Below are 24,109 nucleotides of genomic sequence, written 5' to 3' on the forward strand. Positions count from 1 at the left end.
GGGGGAGGGGGTGAGTCTCGGCCGCGCCCCCTCGGGCGCGAGGCTGGAGTAGCGATTGCCGGAGCTTCGGCGGCCCGCCCCGAGCTAGCGCGCCCCACGCCCAGTGGCCGGCAGCTTGGCCGCGCAGATCCTAAACGGCTCTCGCCCTAATTATTCTCCCGGAGTCCAAGATTCCGAACGCCCCCAAATACTTCCAGAGGAGAAAGGTAATGGGGGTGGGGAGAGAACGCTCCAAAGCCCGACCCCCTGCGAGTTGGCCTCGCCCACTAACCAAATCACTCAACTCCCCTAGCCGGTTGGGTCACTTGGGGGAGTTTCTGTCTCAATGTGTTTGCCTGTGTGTGTGTGTTTTTGAGGGGGAGGGTGTTTTTGTCGCCTTGAACAGGCCACCTCAGTTTCCCCGGAAACCCCCTCGAAACCCCATAACTCATCCGCCCTGCCGAGGAACCCGAGCTCCAGAGGCCGCGTGAAATTGCACTGTCTCCGGCCGCTTCCTCCTCCAGACCCGGCGCCGGCCCGGCCTCTCCCGGGGATTTGGTAGGGGGGCGGGGGTGGCTTCCAGCCTGGGAACAGACCCCGAAGCCCGCCTTTTCACTTCCACCCCGGGAGGGGCTCCCGCACCTGTCGCTGTCCCCTCTGCTGCCCCCCACGGCCGCCTGGGAGAACAGCTGCCTCCCCTTGCACACTGGAGTCGGACCGCGCCGTCGGGGCGGCCGCCTTCCCCACCACAGAAGTTCACTTTCCCAGGCCTTCCGGGCCTGGGGTCTTCCTGGAAAGGAGGAGGAGGGGGACGCGGAGAGGGCCCTAGAGACTGCGTCCCCGAAAGGCATGAACCCAGGGCACCAGCTCCCGGATCCTAGCCAGAGGCACTGCTGACCACCACGAGGGGATGCCCCAAACCCAGGCCGACACCAAATGGATCGGATGGGCACTTCCTGGTGCCCAGCCGGCGGCAGTGAGGCCTCACACGGTGTGGCATTCCGGATCTTGCCCTGAAAGCCTAATTATTTTCCCCAGAGTTTCAAGCCTGAAGACTTCAAGAACAGTTGAGCTTTGAATAAGAAAAATTCCACCTCTCACTCTGAGCCAAGAGTACTGGCTAAAATTCTTTAAACTTGCTTTTCACCCTGGAGGGCCCGTTCTGTGATTGGAGGCTACCTTTGTCCTCTGAGTGTTGACCTTGTCCTGACCACTTACTTAACAGTCATGATAGTAATAGCAACATTAACATATACAGTAGTATACAAGATCATTTGCAAGCACTTTCTCAAACTTAGAGAATGTTTCACTTAATATAAAAATTATGTGAATTAGGTGACATCACTCTCAGTTTTACAGAACTGGAAACGTGGGACTACTCCAAGATCATCTACCCGGTGACAGTGCTGAGATGTTCAGGTGATCAGAAGGAAGGGATCAGGTTTTTGCCTAGGACTTCTTGGGTTACAAGCTCTAGATTGGAGCTTCATCTGTTCAGAATCAAACTCCTATCAGATAATTGAGCTATTACCACTTAAGGGGCCTTTCATTTGATCACTCATGCATTTCAACCTAGTGTTCAAGGCTCTCATTTCGAAGGAGGAACCCTTCCCTAGTTTCTTTGTTTGTAGAGCAGTCATATTTACTAAAGGTTGTTGTCTGTATTTACTAAGAAAAGGCAGGGAGATCTTCATTACTGAATGCTAGCTGTATTTATCTTATTATTATATCTTATGTATTATGTATTCATATATCTTATGTATCTTATGTAGCTGTATGTATTATTATCACCAACCCTAATCCTTCCCTCCCCAACTAGATATATCCAGGTGTGCTTGCTGGTATTTATTCTTCAGTATGCTATGCTAAATCTCAGGGATGTAAGCACTGGAAATACCTGACAAGTAAGGGGCCATCTCTGTTGGGTGCTGTGCTGACCCAATAAATGAATCAATGGAGACTTTATTTACCAACACTCTGCAGTTAGCAGTTATCCAGCATCCCTTTATTTTTCCTTACTCTTAGCTGATAACTTTGGTTCTTATTTTACTTGTGAAAGTAATCAAAACATCCTTAGGACTTCCCCGGTGGTCCAGGGAAGAATCCACCTTCCAATACAGGGAACACAGGTTCAATTCCCTGGTCAGGGAACTAAGATCCCACATGCCACAATATTTTAAAAAATAGTAATAATAATAAAGGACTTCCTGGTGATCCAGTGGTTAAGAATCTGCTTGCCAATGCAGGGAACACAGGTTTGATCCCCGGTCTGGGAAGATTCCACGTGACTCGAGGCAACTGAACCCTTGCACCACAACTGCTGTGAGCCTTCATGCTCTAGAGCCTGTGCTCAAAAAGAGAAGCCACTGCGATGAGAAACCAGTGCACTTCAACTAGAGCAGCCCATGCTCACCACAACTAGAGACAGCCTGCATGAAGCAACAAGACCCAGCACAGACAAAAACAAATAAATAAAAATTTAAAAGGAAAACATCCTTATCTACCAGCATCCTCGCTTAGGTACTCTGACTTCCATCATATTAAAATGAATTGTCTTTGTTGCTAGTTAAGCCAGCTGTCCGGCTTCCATGGTGGCTCAGACGGTGAAGAATTCACCTGCAATGCAGGAGACCGGGGTTTGATCCCTGCGACAGGAATATCCCCTGGAGAAGGGAATGGCAACCCACTCCAGTATTCTTGCCTGGAGAATTCCATGGGCAGAGGAGCCTGGTAGGCTACAGTCCATGGGGTCACAAAGAGTAGGATACGACTGAGCAACTAAGCACATAGCACAAGCCAGCTGTCATCCTCCCATTCCTATCCCTCACCCCTGCCCTCTTGTTCTATACCTCAGTCTTCTTGTCTTTCTCCTGTATTATCAATATTTCTCTCTACTGGGTAATTTTTTTATTTTTTCAATTCGGCTGCCTCCTGTCTTAGTTGCAGCCTGCTAGGGCTGGAGGCACTCGGGCTTAGTAGTCCTGCCCTGGAATCTTAGTTCCCCAACCAGGGATCCAGCATGTGTCCCCTGCATTGCAAGGTGGAGTCTTAACCACTGGACCACCAGAGAAGTCCAAAATAGGCCTTTTTATAAAGTTATTTTTTAGGAGAGAAAACTTCAGAGGAGATATTTTACATACAGAATCCTTTGAACTGGACCTTGTCAAATAAATATTTAGTAGAGATAAAAGCTATATGCCAAGTACGTTTCACTTAACGTAAAGCCTTGGCAAGACTAATTAATGCAGAAAGAAACAAATAAAACCGCACATACACAATTACAACTAATAAGAACATTAAAAAGATTTCTGGGGGCTTCCCTGGGAGTCCAGTGGTTAAGAATCCACTTTCCAATACAAGGAACATGAGTTCAATCCCTGATTGGGGAATTAAGATCCCATCAGATGTGGAGCAACTAAGCTCACATGGCACAACTAGAGAAGCCCAGGTGCTGCAGCGAAGACCCAGTACAACAACAAAAAAAAACAAAACCCTGCACAATTCTTTTTCTAGTTTCTGAAAAGCTTGCATAAAAGTAGCAAGAAATTATTTTTGAAGGTCAGTAGAACATATCTGTAAAATCATCTGGGTCAAAAGTTTTGGTAGGAAAGTCTTTTAAAATTTTTCAAAAAATATTTCTTTATCTGGCTTTGATGGGTCTTAGTTGCCGCAAGGGAGAAGACAATGGCAACCCACTGTAGTACTCTTGCCTGGAAAATCCCATGGGCGGAGGAGCCTGGTAGGCTGCAGTCCATGGGGTCACTAACAGTCGGATACGACTGAGCGACTTCACTTTCGCTTTTCACTTTCATGCATTGGAGAAGGAAATGGCAACCCACTCCAGTATTCTTGCCTGGAGAATCCCAGGGACGGGGGAGCCTGGTGGGCTGCCATCTATGGGGTCGCACAGAGTCGGACACAACTGAAGCGATTTAGCAGCAACAGCAGCAGCAGTTGCTGCAAGGCAGGATCCTCGATCTTTGTACACCAGGCAAGACATTTGTTGTGGCTTGCAAACTCTTAGTAGTGACATGTGGGATCTAGTTCCTTGCACCAGGGATCGAACCTGGGGCCCCTGTATTGGGAGCACCAAGTCTTAGCTCAGGCACCACTGGGGAAGTCCCAGTGAAAGTCTTTGATTAACATTTTATTTATTTATTTTTAAACTTTATTTGTTTGTTTGTTTAAGGCCACTTTGGGCCCTCTGCAGTGAAAGCATGGAGTCCTAACCACTGGATGGCCAGGGAAGTCCATTTTGCTACTTGTATTTTCCCAGAAATTTCTACATTTCGTCTAGGCTTATAAATTCACTAGTGTACGGTTGTTAATACTATTGTACTGTTTTATTTCGTTTCTGGCCACACAGCACGTGGGACTTTACCCCAACGAGCGATGGAACTATCACCCCCTGCAGTGGAAGCACAGAGTCTTCAGCACTGGACCTCCAGGAAAGTCCAATATTGTTATTATTTTCTTCTAATCTGTTGAAGGAGCTTCTGAGTTGGAGAACATGTGGAGATGCGGGGACATGGTACCTGGAAAGGGGATGGAAACTCCCACATACTTTGCCCTTTACATCTCTTCCATTAGGCTGATCCCTGAGTTGTATCCTTTTATAATAAACCAATAATCTAGTGAAGAAAATTTTAAAAACCTGTTGTGTCAAAATAAATTCTTAATGGCTTAAAGATTTAAACATAAGATATAAAACTATAAAACTCCTAGAAGAAAACACAGGCAAAGCATTCTCTGACATAAATTTACCAATGTTTTCTTAGCTTAGTCTCCCAAGGGAATAGAAATAAAGCCAAAAATAAACAAATGGTACCTAATCAAACGTATAAGCTTTCACATAGCAAAGGAAACTATAAACAAAACACAAAGACAACCTATGGACTGAGAGAAACGTTTGCAAATGATACTCCTAGCATGGGCTTAATTTCCAAAATATACCAACAGCTCTTATAATTCAATAACAAACAATCAGAAAATGGGCAGAAGATTAAAATTTTTTTTGGCCACACCACATGGCTTGTAGTCCTAAACACTGGACTGCCAGGGAATTCCCCAGAAGACTCAAATAGACATTTCTCCAAAGAAAACATGTAGATGGCCAATAGGCACATGAAAAAATGCTCATCATTGCTAATTATTAGATAAATGCAAATCAAAACAATGAGGTGCCATGTTCCACCAGACAGAATGACCATTTTTTTAAGAAGTCTACAAACAATCTATGTTGGAAAGGGTGTGGAGAAAATGGAACCCTCTCACACTGTTGGTGGGAATGTAAGATGATGCAGCCACTATGAAAAACAGTATGAAGGTTCCTCAGAAAACTAGAGTTGCCATATGACCCAGCAATCCCACTCCTCTGGGAATTTACCTGGACAAAACTATAATTCAGAAAGATGGGTGCACCCCTATGTTCATAGCAATACTATTTACAATAGCCAAGACATGGAAATAAAAATGTCCATTGACAGATGAATGGGTAAAGAAAATGTGGTCTATATATATATAGCGACCCCATGGATTGTAGCCCACTAGGCTCCTCTGTCCATGGGATTTCCCAGCAAGAATACTGGAGTGGGTTGCCATCTCCTTCATATATATATATATATATATATATACACATATATATACACACATATATATATATACAGACACACACACACAATGGAATATAGGCCATTAAAAAGAATGAAATAATGCCATTTGCAGCTGCATGGATGGACCCAGAGATTATCATACTAAGCAATGTAAGTCAGAGAAAGACAAATACCATATGATATTACTTGTATGTGGAATCTAAAATACAACAAGTGAACATACCTATGAAACAGAAACAGGCTCACAATTATAGAAAACAGACTTATGGTTCCAAGTAGAAGGGGTATCTGGGAGGGAGGATTGGGAGTGTGGGGCTAGCAGATGAAAACTATTATATATAGAAAGGCTAAACTACAAGGTCCTACTGTATAGCACAGAGCACTATATTCAATATCCTGTGATAAGCCATAATGGAAAACTACATTTAAATTAACAACAAAAAATCTGTTGTGTTTGAGTTGTGTCTGTGGAGTCTGTCCCATTTTCATTCTATATTTTGCTTATTTGCTGCAGCTGCTGCTGCTCTTTTGTCTTCTTTATTATTCTAAATACTGTTCTCTTGTTTCCTCTCTTATTCACAGGTTATAGTGATTCTATTTCCTCATCATATATTTGTCATTGGACTTCCCAAGTGGAGCAGTGGTAAAAAGTCGCCTGCCAATGCAGAAATCCCAGAAGACAGGCATTCAGTCCCTGGATCGGCAAGATCCCTTGGAGGAGGAAATGGCAACCCACTCCAGTATTCTTGGCTGGAGAATCCCATGGACAGAGGAGATCGGCAGGCTACAGTCCATGTGGTGACAAAGAGTCAGACACAACTTAGCATGCACATGATGGGATATTTCACAAATTTAGCTTCTTAATGCTATTCTTCAGATCTTCTGTACTGCACCCTATTGTTTGCCTGAGAGGGTATGTTAAAAACCACAGTTCTAATAGTTGATTCATTCTTGAGTTGATTGCTTTGTTCATTAGGTTCCAAATTTTTTTGGTTTCTTTCAAATATATTTAACATTCTACATCTCTAATTAAAGCCTTAGTTGTAGACTAGAAACTCGGATAAACTTTTATTTAAAGTATTTCATAATTTCTCCGACTTCTTGTAACCCAAATTTTACTATTCGTAAAGTTTTTAGTTTCCAGACATTTGTCAACTTTAAAAAGTTATCCTTTGCTTAGTAATTTCTCATGTTATTGTATTACAGTCATGGAACATGGCTGTGTAACACTGATTCTTTAAAACATAATATTAAGGCTTTCTTTGTAATTTTGTACGTGGTCATTTTTTGTAAATGTTTTACACGTGCTAAAAAAAATGTATTATCTGTCAGATGTAGAATTCTTCATACATAATATATGGAGCGTATTAATTTCATTATTCAGATCTTTTATATCTCTGCTTACTGTCTTTCCTTATGTATTATTTTTGTTTATTTGGCTGCTTCATATCTTAATTGCTGCGAGGCTTATGGGATGTTACTTCCTCAGACCCTCTTCTCATGCGTTGCAAGGTGGATTCTTAACCACTGGACCGTCAGAGAAGTCCCTGTTTGTCTTCTAGATCCATCTGTTTCTAAGAGACCTATGTAAATATTTCCAGTTCTAACAGTTGATTTATTTTTTCTTTCCTAAATTTGTAAGTTGTTGTTTTATAACTGCAAAATAGGGAGAATAATAGTACCTTTTTTTTTTGGCTGCACAGTTTGCAGGATCTTAGTTCCCAACCAGGGATCAAACCTGTGCCCCCTGCAGTGGAAGCACAGAGTCTTAACCACTGGACCATCAGGGAATTCTCAGTACTTTCTTATAGGATTGTAATGAAAAGTAAGAATTAATGCATGTAAAGCCTATAGAGCATGCCCAACAGAAAGAAGGTACTCAATAAAGTTAACTATTAAAATTTATATATTTTGAGCCTACATTGCTAAACATATTTATTGAGGTTATATTTTCTTGTTCTCTCTGTGGCAAGAATACACAGAAGAACTGTACAAAAAAGATCTTCACGACCCAGATAATCACAATGGTGTGATCACTCACCTAGAGCCAGACATCCTGGAATGTGAAGTCAAGTGGTCCTTAGGAAGCATCACTACGAACAAAGCTAGTGGAGATGATAGAATTCCAGTTGCGCTATTTCAAATCCTGGAAGGTGATGCTGTGAAAGTGTTGCACTCAATATGCCAGCAAATTTGGAAAACTCAGCAGTGGCCACAGGACTGGAAAAGGTCAGTTTTCATTCCAATCCCAAAGAAACGCAATGCCAAAGAATGCTCAAACTACCGCACAATTGCACTCATCTCACACACTAGTAAAGTAATGCTCAAAATTCTCCAAGCCAGGCTTCAGCAATACATGAACCGTGAACTTCCGGATGTTCAAGCTGGTTTTAGAAAAGGCAGAGGAACAACAGATCAAATTGCCAACATCCACTGCATCATGGAAAAAGCAAAAGATTTCCAGAAAAACATCTGCTTTACTGACTATGCCAAAGCCTTTGACTGTGTGTGGAAAATTCTGAGAGAGATGGGAATACCAGACCGCATGACCTGCCTCTTGAGAAACCTATATGCAGGTCAGGAAGCAACAGAACTGGACATGGAACAACAGACTGGTTCCAAATAGGGAAAGGAGTATGTCAAGGCTGTATGATGTCACCCTGCTTATTTAACTTATATGCAGAGTACATCATGAGAAACGCTGGGCTGGAGGAAGCACAAGCTGGAATCAAGATTGCCGGGAGAAATATCAATAACCTCAGATATGCAGATGACACCACCCTTCTGGCAGAAAGTGAAGAAGAACTAAACAGCCTCTTGATGAAAGTGAAAGAGGAGAGTGAAAAAGTTGGCTTAAAGCTCAACATTCAGAAAACGAAGATCATGGCATCCGGTCCCATCACTTCATGGGAAATAGATGGGGAAACAGTGGAAACAGTGTCAGACTTTATTTCTGGGGCCTCCAAAATCACTGCAGATGGTTACTGCAGCCGTGAAATTAAGAGACCCTTATTCCTTGGAAGGAAAGTTATGACCAACCTAGATAGCATATTCAAAAGCAGAGATATTACTTTGCCAACAAAGGTCCATCTAGTCAAGGCTATGGTTTTTCCAGTGGTCATGTATGGATATAAGAGTTGGACTATAAAGAAAGCCGAGCACAGAGAATTGATGCTTTTGAACTGTGGTGTTGGAGAAGACTCTTGAGAGTCCCTTGGACTGCAAGGAGATCTAACCAGTCCATCCTAAAGGAGATCAGTCCTGGGTATGCATTGGAAGGACTGATTTTGAAGCTGAAACTCCAGTACTTTGGCCACCTGATGCAAAGAGCTGATTCATTTGAAAAGACTCTGATGCTGGGAAAGATTGAGGGCAGGAGGAGAAGGGGACAACAGAGGATAAGATGGTTGGATGGCATCACTGACTCGATGGACGTGAGTCTGAGTGAACTCCGGGAGTTGGTGATAGACAGGGAGGCCTGGCATGCTGTGGTTTGTGGGGTTGCAAAGAGTCAGACACGACTGAGCGACTGAACTGAACTGAACTGAACTTTTATTGTTATGTAACACTCTCTCCTTTGTCCCATAATTTTTTGCCTTGAATTATATCACATCAAAATCCCGATTTGCTTTTGGTTTATCTTTGCCTGGTAAAACCTTTCCCTTGGTCACAGGTTGAGTTTCCAGGGAAGCCAATTCTTAAGTGGAGATTAGAGTGCAGGCAGTTTATTAGTGAGTGCTCTTGGGATCAACACTTGCAAGAAAGGAGGGAAACAGGACTGGACAGAAGGAGAAGTTGGACTGCTGAGCAGTCACAATGCAATAGCTAATTCTGAAAGGAACTCTGAAAAAAGGTTAATACCTGTGTTGCAGGGGAAAGCCAATTCTGACTCCACGTTGGAACTGTTTCTTTGACTTGCTTTTCCTTGCTTTTGTTACGCTGTTGTTGTTGTTTAGTCGCTAAGTTGTGTCAGACTCTTTATGACCCCATGGGCGGTAGCACACCAGGCTCCCTTGTCTTTCACTGTCTCCCGGAGTTTGCCCAGATTCATGTCCACTGAATCAGTGATGCTATCTAACCATCTCATCCTCTGCCACCCCTTCTCCTTTTGTCTTCAATCTTTCCCAGCATCAGGGTCTTTTCCAACGAGTCGGCTGTTTGAATCAGGTGGCCAAAGTATTGGAGCTTCAGTTTAAGCATCAGTCCTTCTAATGAATATTCAGGGTTGATCTCCTTTAGGATTGATTGGTTTGATCTCCTTGCAGTCCATGGCCCTCTCAAGAGTCTTCTCCAGCACCACAATTTGAAAGCATCAGTTCTTCAGTGCTTAGCCTTCTTTATGGTACAGCTCTCATATCTGTACATGACTGCTGGAAAAACCATAGCTTTGACTATAGGGACCTTTGTAAACAAAACGGTGTCTCTGCTTTTTAATATGCTGTCTAGGTTTGTCATAGCTTTTTTTGTCAAGCATCTTTTTTTGTTTGTTTATTTTTAGTTGTGCTGGGTCTTTGTTGCTTTGCAGACTTTTCTCTAGTTGTGGAGTTGGGGCTTCTCATTGTGGCTGCTTCTCTTGTTGCAGTTCCTGGGCTCTAGGGCACAAGCTCAGGTGCATAGGTTTTAGTTGCTCAGCAGCATGTGGGATCTTCTTGGACCAGGGACCTGTATGTCTTGCACTGGCAGGCAGAGTCTTTACCACTGAACCACCAGGGAAGTCCTAGCAAGAGTCTTTTAATTTCATGGCTGGAGTCACCATCCACAGTGATTTTGGAGCCCAAGGAAATAAAATATATTACTGCTTCCACTTTTTCCCCTTCTGTTTGCTTTGAAGTGATGGGACCAATGCCATGATCTTAGCCTTTTAATGTTGAGGTTTAAGCCAGCTTTTTCACTCACTTCTTTCACTTCTTTTAGTTTTTCTTCACATTCTGCCATTAGAGTGGTATCATCCACATATCTGAGGTTGTTGATATTTCTCCCAGCAATCTTGATTTCAGTTTGTGATTCATTCAGCCCAGCCTTTGGTATGATGTTCTCTGCATATAAGTTAAATAAGCAAGGTGACTATATACAGCGGTGTCGTCCTCCTTTCACAGTTTTGAACCAGTCGGTTGTTCCATGCCTGGTTCTGACAACCAGTCAGTTGTTTGTGTTGCTTCTTGAACTGCATACAGGTTTCTCAGGAGACAGGAAGGTGGTCTGGTAGGTATTCCCTTCTTTTTAAGAATTTTCTACAGTTTATAGTGATCCACACAGTCAAAGGCTTTAGCGTAGTCAGTGAAGCTGAAGTAGATGTTTTTCTCGAATTCCCTTGCTTTCTCTAGGATCCAACGAATGTTGGTGATTTGCTCTCAGGTTCCTCTGCCTCTTCTAAACGCAGCTTGCACATCTGGAAGTTCTTGGTTCAAGTACTGCTGAAGCCTAGCTTAAAGGATTTTGAGAATAACTTTACTAGCATGTGAAATGAGCACAATCATATGCTTATTTGTTATTATAATCATAGATAATGGCCTGCCTCAGAGGACCCTGACCCTCTATCTGACTGTTAAACTGAAGTACCTTTCTTCAGAACCTTGTCTACCTGTGGATGGCAAGAAGGAAGAAATTAACACATTCCCTGCCTGAGGCCTGTCATTCTAGGAGGTATTTGCAAGATTAATGGCCTTTTTATTTTGTTCTTCACCTCCCCCCATCTCTGATCTATAAAAGAACCTGGCCTCCAGACCCTGATAAAGTAGTTATTTTGAGACATTAGTCTGCCAAAATCATATTCCTTGCCTCAACATCTCATCTGATTAATTGGCTTTGGCCTGTCATGCAGTGAGCAGAGCAAGCTTAGACTTGGTAATATACTACCCTCTGGAAAACAAGTGTCTTACCAAAAGGCATCTGACATACTTGCCACTTTCTGTCAACCAGTCCAATTTACATGATGTTATTAATATAGTAGATCAATATAGTGATGTTCTGAGAGATGTACAGCTGCAGCTGATCAGGTCCCTATAGACTCTTTTCTCTTTTTTAAATTTTTTCCTTTTGGGTGTTGCTGCTTGGGGGCTTTCTCTAGTTGCAGTGAGCGGGGATCTAGTCTCTAGTTGTAGTGCGAGGGCTTCTCTTGTTGTGGAGCAGGGGCTCCAGGTGCCTGGGCTTCAGTAGCTGGGGCACTTGGCCTAGTTCCCCTGCAGCGGGTGGGATCTTCCTGACCAGAGATCAAACCAGCATTCCCTGCATTGGCGGTGGATTCTTAACTAGTGGACCACCAGGGAAGTCCCTAGACTATTTTCTGACAAAGGGTGGGAGATTTAACATAGCCTTGGGGCCAGACTGAAAATGTATATTTTTGCCTTCTCCAAGAGAATGTGAACTGTGTCTGTTCTACTTTCTGATAGGGATGGAAAATAATGTTTTCCAGAGCAGTGGTTGCATACCGTGTGCTTGCTGCTGCTGCTGCTGCTGCTAAGTCACTTCAGTTGTGTCTGACTCTGTGCGACCCCATAGACGGCAGCCCACCAGGCTCCCCCGTCCCTGGAATTCTCCAGGCAAGAATACTGGAGTGGGTTGCCATTTCCTTCTCCAATGCATGAAAGAGAAGTTGTTCAGTCATGTCTGACTCCTAGAGACCCCATGGACTGCAGCCCACCAGGCTCCTCCATCCATGGGATTTTCCAGGCCAGAGTACTGGAGCGGGTTGCTATTGCCTTTTCCACCATGTGCTTAGTGGTGGTGGTTTAACTAAGTCATGTCCAACTCTATATGACCCCATGGATTGGAGCCTGCCAGGCTACCCTGTCCATGGAATTTCCCAGGCAAGGTTAGTGGAGTGGGTCGCCATTTCTTTCTCCAGGGGATTTTCCCAACCCAGGGATTGAACCTGTGTCTCCTGCTTGGCAGGTGGATTCTTTATCACTGAGCCACCTGGGAAGCCCATACCATATACTTAAGGAAAAAACAAATCAAAACATATACTTAAGGCCTATTTATTTTTCTGCTCTGCAATGATACCACATATGGAAAAGCATCTGCAATTACGGCTAGTAGTTGGTTTAGTTTGCAGTAGTTCACTGCAATCTTCCAGGATCTATTTGTTTTCTGCAGGGATCAGATTGGTAAATTAAATAAAGATAACAACTGGGATCATTACTTTTGCATCCTTTAGGTCTTTGTTGTCCAACGTGGTAGCCCTAGCCATAAGCATCCATTTCGAGAAATCAGAAAAAGAGAACAAATTAAACTCAAAGAAAGCAGAGGAAAGTAAATAATAAAGGTAAGAACTGAAATTAATGAAATACAAAATAATTATGCAATATTGAAGATCAACAAAACTAAGTTTGTTCCTGTATCAGGAGTAAAAAAGGAGACTTCCTATAGATTCTACAGATAACAAGAGAATATTATGAGTAATTTTATTAAAATAAGTTTTAAGATTTGATTGAAAGAGAAATATTCTTAGGAAAACAAACTTACCTAAGCTGATCAAAGAAGTAACAGAAAATTCTGGGGATGTCCCTGGTGGTCCAGTGGCTAAAAGTTGGAGTTTCCAATGCAAGGGGCCTGGGTTCCATCTGTGGTCAGGGAACTAGATCCCACATGCCATAATTAAGAGCTTGAATGCCCCAGCTGAAAAATCCTGCATGCTGCAACTGAAAGATCCCGCATAATACAATTAAGACCTGCCGCAGCCAAATAAATTAAAAAAAAAAAAAACACCCTGAATGGTTTCATATTGCTTAAATAAATTAAATACATAATATAAAAACTTTCCCACAAGAAAATTCTAGACCTCAATAGATGTACTGGTTAATTGTTCCATTTAAGGAAGATCTTACAAAAACTTTTCTAGATAATAGATAAAAAGAAACACTTTCCTGCAAGCCACAACTACTGAAGCCTGAGCACCCTAGAGCCTGTGCTCTGCAGCAAGAGAAGCCGCTGCAATGAGAGAGCAGCCCCTGCTCACAGCAGCTGGGGAATACCTACAGGCAGCAATGAAGACCCGGTAGAAGCCGTAAATAAACAAACATTTTAAAAAGAAACAATTTCTTATTCATTTTATGAGACAATGTAACTTGAACAAATTTTTAAGAAATAGGAAAATTATAAGCCCATCTCTCATTAACTTTGATGCAAAATATTAGCAAACAGAATCCATTGATATGCTAAAAATATACAACATTGAGTCAGTTAGGATTTATTTCAGGAATTCCAGTGAACACTGGAGAACCAAGCAATATGATTCACTACATTAACAGTATAAAGGAGAAAAATCATATAAGCCTCTCAATGAATGTAGGAAAGCTATTTGATAAAATGTAAAACCCATTGATGATTTTTTAAAAAACATGGGAATTCCCTGGCAGTTCAGTGGTTAGGACTCAGTGCTTTCACTGCCAAGGCCCGGGTTCCATCTCTGGTTGGGGAACTAAGATCCTGCATGTGGCATGGCAGAAAAATAAAAGATAAATGTAAAAAATTGGAAAAAAAAAAAAAAACATATTGGACTTCCTTGGTGGTCCAGTGGTTAGGAATCCTGCCAGCGCAGGGGACATGAGTTCGATCCCTGGTCTGGGAAGATTCCACATGTCTTGGAGCAACTAAGCCCATGGGCCACAACTACTGAAGCCCAAGTGCCTAGAGCCACTGCTCCATAATAAAAGAAGCCACTGCAATGAGAAGCTCTCAGACTGCAATTAGCGCAGCCTCCAATCACTGAAGCTACAGAAAGCATAAGCAGCAACGAAGACCTCGCACAGCCAAAATATATATATATATGTTAACAAACTAGGAATAGATAGGAACTTTTAAAAATTTGGTACAGAGTACTTAGCAAAATTACAGTCCATGGAGCTGCGAAAAGTCAGACATGACTGAAGCAAGTCAGCAGCAGCAGCAAACCTGATTTAGATTGGATTGAAGAGAGAATGGGATAAGACTACTAAGGTTATGTCAGAAGAACTCAAGAGGGCCTCCCTGGTGGCTCAGTGGTTACAGATCCGCGTGCCAGTGCCAGTGCAGGGGACACAGGTTCAGACCCTGGCTAAGGACAATCCCATGTGCCACATGGCAACAAAACCTGTTCGGTACAACTAAACCCATGTAACACAGCTGCTGAAGCCCAAATGCCCTACAGCCCGTGCTCTGCAACTAGAGAAGCCACCATGATGAGAAGCCCAGTAACTGCAACTAGAAAGTGGCCACCATTCGCTGCAACAAGAGATAGCTCACACATAACAGTGAAGATCCAGCGCAGCCAAAAATGAATAAATAATAAAATTTTATAGTCAAATTATACCTAGAAGGACGCATCAAACAATAAACTGCGTGTGATAAGGAACTGACTTTGTTTTTTTTCTTGTAGTATTTGGTTTCCTATTATGTACATGTTAAGTTTTAAGAAATAAATAAAAACATTTTAAAAATTAATTACTTAATTTTAAAAAATAAAATAATTGGAAAGGAAAGAAGGAGGGAGTAAAGAAAGAAGGAAGAGAGGAAAATCTTTAGGCCAATTATGTTTCTCTGTGACTTCTACCAAGTAGGCCTCATTCTGTCCTGTGGTTAATCCCTCTTCTGTGTCACAACCCTTCAGATGTTTGAGGATGTCTCTTGTTTCCTCTTTAGTTTTCTTTTCTCCAGCTAAATGCCTCTAAATTCTCCCGCTGTTCTTCAAGTGACTCACTTAACAATCTCTTCCCCATTACCCCGTCTCTCTTAACTGTACATAGTCCAGTTTGTCAAAATGTGTAGCCCAAGACTATAAATCAGATGACAGATGGCGCTATCACTTAGCACATCCTGAACACTGTCTATTAATGGAGCCAAAGACCAAATTAAATGACCCAGCAATTCCATTTCTGGTTATATACCCAAAAGAATGGAGAAGGGCATGGTAACCCACTCCAGTATCCTTGCCTGGAGATCCCATGGACAGAGGAGCCTGCTGGGCTAAAGAGTCTGACCCACCTGAAGAGACTGACTTAGCACACACTCAAGAGAAATGAAAACACGTGTCCTCACCAAAACTTGTACATGAATGTTTACTACAGCATTATTCCTAATAGCCAAAAGATGCTGAAGGAAACCAGACTATGTCATCTCAAAATACGTCTCTTTGACCAAAAAAAAAAAAAAAAAAAAAAAAAAAATTGAGCTTAAGGCAATTAAAAACAGCAAACAGAGAAAAAGCTCTCTCTCTACCCTCCTCCTTTTCTGCCTAAAGGCAGGCTATAAATTCTCCTTTACTAGAGACACTCCACAGTCTAGACTCTTATCAGCCCAGAGATGGCATCAGAAAAATCTGCAAACAAACATTACTGCATTAGTTTCCTCTCATTTATTTATCTTCGCATAGATGGCCACTCTTAGAGGCCTAAAACCCTTTTCTTTCGTCCTAGCATTTCTCCACAGATTTGTTGTCTTTTTCTTGAAGATACCATGTTAGCCAGAGTTCTAAGTCACTGCTTCGAGTTACTCTTTGCTGAAGTTTCTCATGTGTGATGTGCATTGCATGTGTTAATAAATTTATTTTTCTCTTGTTAATCTATCTTTTTGTTAAAGAGCTCCAACTGAGGACCTGAGAAGGGTAGAAGTAAAGTTCTGCCTGCCCTGCAATGGAAACAACCCAAATGTCTATAAACAGAAAATGGAGAAACCAAATGTGGTGTATACACACAACTGAATATTATTTGTCAATAAAAAGGATGCTGCTGTTTAGTTGCTAAATAGTATCTGACTCTTTGTGCCCCATGGACCGTAGCCCACCAGGGTCCTTCTGTCCATGGGATTCTCCAGGCAAGAATACTAGAGTGGGTTGCCATTTCCTTCTCCAGGGGATCTTCCCAACCCAGGGATCAAACCTGCATCTCCTGTTTGGCAGGTGGATTCTTTACCACTGAGCCACCTGGGAAGCCATAGAAAGAATAAAGCACTGATAATTTTCAATTTCAATAAATTTCAATTTAATGTATCTTGAAAGCATATGGTAAATGAAAGAAGCCAGTCAGAAAAGGCCACATAATATATAATTCCATATTTATGGAGGTCCTGAAATGGATAACCTATAGAGACAAAAAGTAGATTAGTGGTTGCTTAGCGTGGAGAGAAGGGTAATTAGGGCTAGGAGGATGACATTGAATGGGTATGAGGTTTCTTTTTGAGGTGACGGAAATGTTCTAAAATTGATTACAGTAATGGTTGCACATATCTGTGAATATACTAAAAATACTGAATCGTAATCTTACTGGATTAATTATGTCATACATGAATCATATCTCAATGTGATTTTTTTTTTTTCGGCTGTGCTGGGTCTTCATGCTGCTCAGACTTTTCTCTAGTTGCAGAGAACAGGGGGCTACTCTCTAGCTGTGGTGCACAGGCTTCTCATTGCAGTGGTTTCTCCTGCTGTGGAGTACACACATGGGCTTCAGTAGTTGTGGCTCCTGGGCTCTAAAGCACAGGCTCAGTAGCTGTGGTGAATGGGCTTAGTTGCCCCATGGCATATGGGATATTCCCAGACCGGGGTCAAACCTGTGTCCCCTGCGTTGACAGGGAGATTCTTTACCATTGTGACACCAGGAAAGCCCTCAATGTGAATTTTTAAAACAAGCTATTTTTGTTTTTTAAAAAAGCAAGTTAACATTTTTGTTCAACTTAACCATAGTGTCACTTTGTATATTGCTGTTACACAAGCTATTACTTTTCTTATTTGAACTACAGTTGATTTATAATATTGTGTTAATTTCAGATGTACAGGGACTTCATGCGGGTCCAGTGGTTAAGAATCTGCCTGCCAATGCAAGGGACTCAGGCTTGATCCCTAGTCTGGGAACTAAGATCCTGCATGTCACAGGGCAAATAAACCTGAGATCCCCAACTACTGAGGCCCATGTGCTCTAGGGCCCATGCTTCTCGACAAGAGAAGCCACTGCAATGGGGAGTCCACAGACAGCAACAAAGACCAGCACAACCAAAAATAAAAATAAATCAATAAAGATAAATTTCAGGTGTATAGCAAATATTTCAGTTATGCATATTCTTTTTGAGATTCCTTTCCGTTATAGGTTATTACAAGATACTGAATATAGTTCTCTGTGCTCTGTCGCTCAATCATGTCTGACTCGTTGTGGCTCCACGGCCTGTAGCCCATCAGGCTCCTCTGTCATGGGATTTCCCAGGCAAGAATACTGGAGTGGGTGCCATTGCCTACTCCGGGGATCTTCCCCCTTCCCAGGGACTGAACTCACATCTCTTGCATCTCCTGCATTGGCAGGCGGATTCTTTACCACTAGCGCCACCTGGGAAGCCCCATGGCTTCTTGTGCTATACAGTAAATCCTTATTGCTTATCTATTTTATGTATAGCAGTGTATATCTGTTAATCCCATATTCCTAATTTACCCCTCCACCCCTTTAGAAATGTTTGTTTTCTAAGTCAGTGAGTAGTCTGTTTCTGTTTTGTAAATATGTTCATTTGTATTAGTTTTCAGATTCCACATATGTGAAATCATATAATATTTATCTTCTGCAAGCTATAATTAAACCAGCCTTACTTGTTCATCAGTTATGAATTAGAGGCCTGAATGAGTGAGCTTTCATTTATCTAGGCTAACTATCATCTTTTTGAGATTCATCCTTCTTCTGGTCATCTATTGCCCTTTGGATTCTAGTTACGTTTTCCACTGTGCAAGCTTTCTGAAAATCAGGTCACTTCAGTTCAGTTTTTTTATTCATTATTTATACTCGAATGCTGTATTATTTTGATGGAGTCTAATCTCCAGTTTTGCCTCCCACAATCCATTCTCTTTACTGCAGTTTGTGATGTTAAACAAAACAAAACAAAAGAAAAAGATCATCAGATCACTCCCTTGTTTAATCTTTTAAAGGATTTTCATTGCCTTCAGTATAAAGGACAAACTCCTTAACTGCCTTACAAGACCCTACACTGACCTGGCCCAATCTTCCAGCTTTATTTCTTACCACTTCTATCCTCCTTTGTGTATCTGCCACAGACTGACTCTTTTCTCTCAACCTCCAAATAAAGAACATTTTTCTTTCACCAACTATTTTTTGAGCCCCATCTATATCTCCAGGTGCTGTTCCTGAGCTCCCATGGCACTTAGAGTCTGTGAATAAAGAGATAATAGACAAGCACACATGTCACTACAACATGAAAAGAGAAGAAAGCATAAGCAGAGTCCCATACAAAAGTAAGAGAGAGGCGTATGTGTGGTGGGGGATATGGCAGCAGTATCTGGTTTTGGGATTTCGCAAATCCTCATCAAAACAAAAATGAACACAAAACAGTAACTAGGAGGCAAAACCAAAAAATCACGGGCAGCAATTACAACAAGGTATCCCCACAAACCCCAAATACAAGCAGTGAGAATGACCACCAGAAATCACCAGACCTGCTTGTTACGGGTGTCTATGGAGCAGAGGAAACAACCTGAGTGTCAGAGAAGCACGAGAACAGGAGGAGCTCCAAATAGAAAGCCTGGCAGGCCAGTCTTGACAACTGCGGTTGCAACTGAGAGAAGTTTTGCGCCCCCCAGTGGTGGATAAAGGCAAGCCCGCACATTTAGTAAGAGCAGTGGAAACTGTCAGACTTTATTTTGGGGGGCTCCAAAATCACTGCAGATGGTGATTGCAGCCATGAAATTAAAAGACACTTACTTCTTGGAAGAAAAGTTATGACCAACCTAGACAGCTTATTCAAAAGCAGAGACATTACTTTGCCGACTAAGGTCCTTCGAGTCAAGGCTATGGTTTTTCCAGTAGTCATGTATGGATGTGAGAGTTGGACTGTGAAAAAGGCTGAGCGCCAAAGAATTGATGCTTTTGAACTGTGGTGTTGGAGAAGACTCTTGAGAGTCCCTTGGACTGCAAGGAGATCCAACCAGTCCATTCTGAAGGAGATCAGCCCTGGGATTTCTTTGGAAGGAATGATGCTAAAGCTGAAACTCCAGTACTTTGGTCACCTCATGTGAAGAGTTGACTCATTGGAAAAGACTCTGATGCTGGGAGGGATTTGGGGGCAGGAGGAGAAGGGGACGACCGAGGATGAGATGGCTGGATGGCATCACTGACTCGATGGACGTGAGTCTGAGTGAACTCTGGGAGTTGGTGATGGACAGGGAGGCCTGGCACACCGCGATTCATGGAGTTGCAAAGAGTTGGACACGACTGAGCGACTGAACTGAACTGAACTGAACTGAAGTGAAAAGTCGCTCAGTCGTGTCTGACTCTTTGCGGCCCCATGGACTTTTCTCCAGGCAGAATACTGGAGTCGATAGTCTTTCCGTTCTCCAGGGGATCTTCCCAACCCAGGGATCAAACCAGGTCTCCTGCATTGCATGCAGTTTCTTTACCAGCTGAGCCACAAGGGAAGCCCAAGAATACTGGAGTGAGTAGCCTATCCCTTCTCCAGTGGATCTTCCTAACCCAGGAATCTGGAGTTCAGGGTAATTCTCATATTAAGTATTGTTATTCATGGGCTTCCCAGGTGGCCTAGTGGTAAAGAACCCATCTGCCAGTGCAGGAGACTAAGAGATACATGTTCGATCCCTAGGTGGGGAAGATCCCCTGGAGGAGGGCATGGCAACCCACTCCAGTGTTCTTGCCTGGAGAATCCCATGGACAGAGGAGCCTGGTGCTGTAGTCCATAGGGTCCACAGAGTCGGACACAACTGAAATGACTTAGCATCAGCATCCCTTTGAACTCTCCAAACTGACCATCAGGGCTTCCTTTTGGGGTAGGTCCTATACTGAAGAAAGACTGCTGAGAGGGGAATCAAAATTGAGGACAGGGTCAACAGAGACAAAGGAAGAGAAGGTCTGGAGAAAAGTGGGGTGGGGGTCAAAGCTGGAACATCTGAGAGTAAGCCACTGAATATTTGCTGCTGCTGCTGCTAAGTCGCTTCAGTCGTGTCCGACTCTGTGCGATCCCATAGACGGCAGCCCACCAGGCTCCCCCCGTCCCTGGGATTCTCCAGGCAAGAACACTGGAGTGGGTTGCCATTTCCTTCTTCAATGCATGAAAGGAAAAGTGAAAGTGAAGTCGCTCAGTTGTGTCTGACTCTTCGCGACCCCATGGACTGCAGCCTACCAGGCTCCTCCATCCCTGGGATTTTGCAGGCAAGAGTACTGGAGTGGGGTACAATTGCCTTCTCTGATTGTATATTTGAATACTACTCAAAGCAACAAACAAAAAAGCATTGTCTAGATCGGAAAGCTATCTGAACAAATCCTTCAGAAAATTAAATTCTGGTAAAAATGAGCAACAGAAAGTATCAGCTTAAATCCTATACAAAATTACTAAAAGAATAAAGAGACTCAGGGACTTCCCTGGTTGTCCAGGGGTTAAGAATCTGCCCTCCGACATAGGGAACTCAGATTCAATCCTGCTCAGGGAGCTAAGATCCTGCAAGCTTCACAGTGCAGCCAAAGAAAAAGTATGGGGATGGAAGTCAAGCAAATAAACACATGAATAATGTCTTTTAGAAAGAAGGAAAAGAGGTAAAATTTTAAAATAAAAGAATTCAAGAGAAAATGAAAAATATTAAAACAGATAGGAAGATATAAAATACTTGGCTCATGTTTTCTTTTTCTTTCTTTGGCCATAACATTTGGCTAGTGGGAACCTAGTTCCCTGACTAGGGATAAAACCCGTGTTCCCTGCATTGGGAGCACAGAGTCTTTTTTTTTAAAAATATTTACTTATTTAATTTTATTTGGCTCCACCAGGTCTTAGTTGCAGCACACAGAATCTTTAGTTGCAGCATGTGGGATCTAGTTCCTTGAGCAGGGATGGAACCCTGGCTCCTTGCATTGGGAGCGCAGAGTCTCAACCACTGGATCACCAGGGAAGTCCTAATAATGATTCATTTTTAAATAAACATTTCATTTCATTTGATTCCACTCATTGCTATTTTTAAACAACTTTATTGACGTATAACTGACACACAGTGAACTGCAAGTGTATAAGTTGATGCTGTGTGCTAAGTTGCTTCAGTATTGTCTGACTTTATGCAACCCTATGAACTGTAGCCCACCAGGCTCCTCTGTCCATGGGATTCTCCAGGCAAGAATACTTGAGTGGGTTGTCATTCCCTTCTCCAGGGATCTTCCCAACCCAGGGATTGAACACTGGTCTTCTGTGTCTCCTGCACTGTAGGTGGATTCTTTACCACTGAACCACCAGAAAAGCCCCCTGTATAAGCTGATGTGTGTGTTAGTCACTCAGTTGTGTCTGAGTGTTTGTGACACCATGGGCTGTAGCCCACCAGGCTCCTCTGTCCATGGGATTCTCCAGGCAAGGATACTGGAGTGGGTAGCCTTTCCCTTCTCCAAGGGATCTTTTCGACCTAGGGATCGAACTCCAGTCTCCTGCGCTGCAGGCGGATTCTTTACCGTCTGAGGCACCAGGGAAGCCCGTATAAGTTGATAAGCTTTGACAAATGTATATGAGGGCATAATCACAGTCAAGATAATGAATGTGTCCGCGACTCCCATAGTTTCCTCAGCAGCACTTATTCCTAACGCGTCACTTGGGTGTGGTGGCTTGGGGGGCACCTGCCCACTGTGTCTGGACTCAGCGGCGTGGGGGTCGCACTGGTGGCAGTGACACTGCCTTAGTGGTGGTTGGGGGCTGCTCCCTCAGGTCGCACTCCTGGTTAATTCCTCCTCATCCCTGACCCTCAGCCAAGACCAGCTTACTCTTAGAAGCTTTCTCTGACACCGCTAAGTGAGAGGCTGCTTCTGTTCTGCTCTCCCACTGCACCTGCCCCCTTACTGATGGTTCCATTGACTTCTTTTCCAAATAGATTATAAGCTTTTTGAGGGCACAGACCATCTCTGTGTTGGTAGCACTATATCCCCAGTACCTTGAGCATAGCAGGCCTTCAAGAAATATTTTTGAATGAATGAATGATCACTCAGCATTTTCAGTGTTGAAGATGCAAAGGTGAATAAACATTGGATCCTGCCCCCCCCATATAACCTAACGGAGGAACATATAGGTGAATAGATCCAGTGAAAGTGAAAGTCGCTCAGTCGTGTCTGACTCTTTGAGACCCCATGGATTATACAACCCATGGAATTATCCAGGCCAGAACACTGGAGTGGGTAGCCTTTCCCTTCTCCAGGGGATCTTCCCAACCCAGGGATCGAACCTAGGTCTCCCACATTGCAGGTGGATTCTTTACCAACTAAACCACAAGAGAAACCCAAGAATACTGGAGTGGGTAGCCTATCCCTTCTCCAGGGGATCTTCCTGACCCAGGAATTGAACCAGCATCCTGCATTGCAGGCAGATTCTTTACCAACTGAGCTACCAGGGAAGCCTAATAGATCCATTACTTTCTATTAAGTGCTGTCAGTGCTGTTACAGAGTACAGACTCATGCAGGTAAAATAGGACTGGTTATCTGTTTCTGCAGGGGACAGGGTCTGAGAAGGTTTCAGGGTAGAACCCCATGAAGAGTATGAAAAGGCAAAAGATATGACACTGCAAGATAAACTCCCCAGGTTGGCAGGTGCCCAATAAACTACTGAAGAAGAGTGGAGAAATAACTCCAGAAAGAATGAAGGGATGGAGCCAAAGTGAAAACAACACCCAGTTGTGGATGTGACTGGTGATGGAAGTAAAGTCCAATGCAGTAAAGAAGAATATTACTTAGGAACCTGGAATGTTAGGTCCATGAATCAAGGTAAATTGGAAGTGATCAACAGGAGATGGCAAGAGTGAACATCAATATTTTAGGAATCAGCGAACTAAAATGGACTGGAATGGGTGAATTTAACTCAGATGACCATTTTATCTACTACTGTGGGCAAGAATCCCTTAGAAGAAATGGAGTAACCCTCACAGTCAACAAGAATCTGAAATGCAGTACTTGGGTGCAGTCTCAAAAATGACAGAATGATCTCTGTTCATTTTCAAGGCAAACCATTCAGTATCACAGTAATCCAAGTCTATACCCCAACCAGTAATGCTAAAGAAGCTGAATGGTTCTATGAAGACCTACAAGACCTTCTACAGTTAATACCCAAAAAAGATGTCCTTTTCACCATAGACGACTGGAATGCAAAAGTAGGAAGTCAAGAAACACCTGGAGTAACAGGCAAATTTGGCCTTGCAGTACAAAGTGAAGCAGGGCAAAGGCTAATAGAGTTTTGCCAACAGAACACACTGGTCATAGCAAACACGCTCTTCCAACAACACAAGAGATGACTCTATACATGGACATCACCAGATAGTCAATACCAAAATCAGATTGGTAATATTCTTATATATATATAAGAATATATATATATATATTTGTTGCAGCCAAAGATGGAGAAGGTCTATATAATCAGCAAAAACAAGACCAGGAGCTGACTGTGGCTCAGATCATGAACTCCCTATTGCCAAATTCAGACTAAAATTGAAGAAAGTAGGGAATACCATTAGACCATTCAGGTATGACCTAATGATTATACAGTGGAAGTGACAATAGATTCAAGGGATTAGATCTGATAGAGTGCC

At 42.8% G+C, this 24,109-nt stretch overlaps 2 long non-coding RNA genes across 2 annotated transcripts; both read left to right on the forward strand.

The window, feature by feature from the left end:
• Nucleotides 94-4,656, forward strand: LOC108636015. Its single transcript, XR_001918074.1, has 3 exons — nucleotides 94-206; nucleotides 2,226-2,499; nucleotides 4,346-4,656. It is a non-coding gene; the product is annotated as an uncharacterized LOC108636015 (long non-coding RNA).
• LOC106502106 lies at nucleotides 7,780-16,291 on the forward strand. Its single transcript, XR_001295686.2, has 4 exons — nucleotides 7,780-7,820; nucleotides 11,095-11,234; nucleotides 12,748-12,855; nucleotides 16,146-16,291. It is a non-coding gene; the product is annotated as an uncharacterized LOC106502106 (long non-coding RNA).

Source organism: Capra hircus, chromosome 5 (genome assembly GCF_001704415.2).
Source record: "Capra hircus breed San Clemente chromosome 5, ASM170441v1, whole genome shotgun sequence".
NCBI lineage: Eukaryota > Metazoa > Chordata > Mammalia > Artiodactyla > Bovidae > Capra > Capra hircus.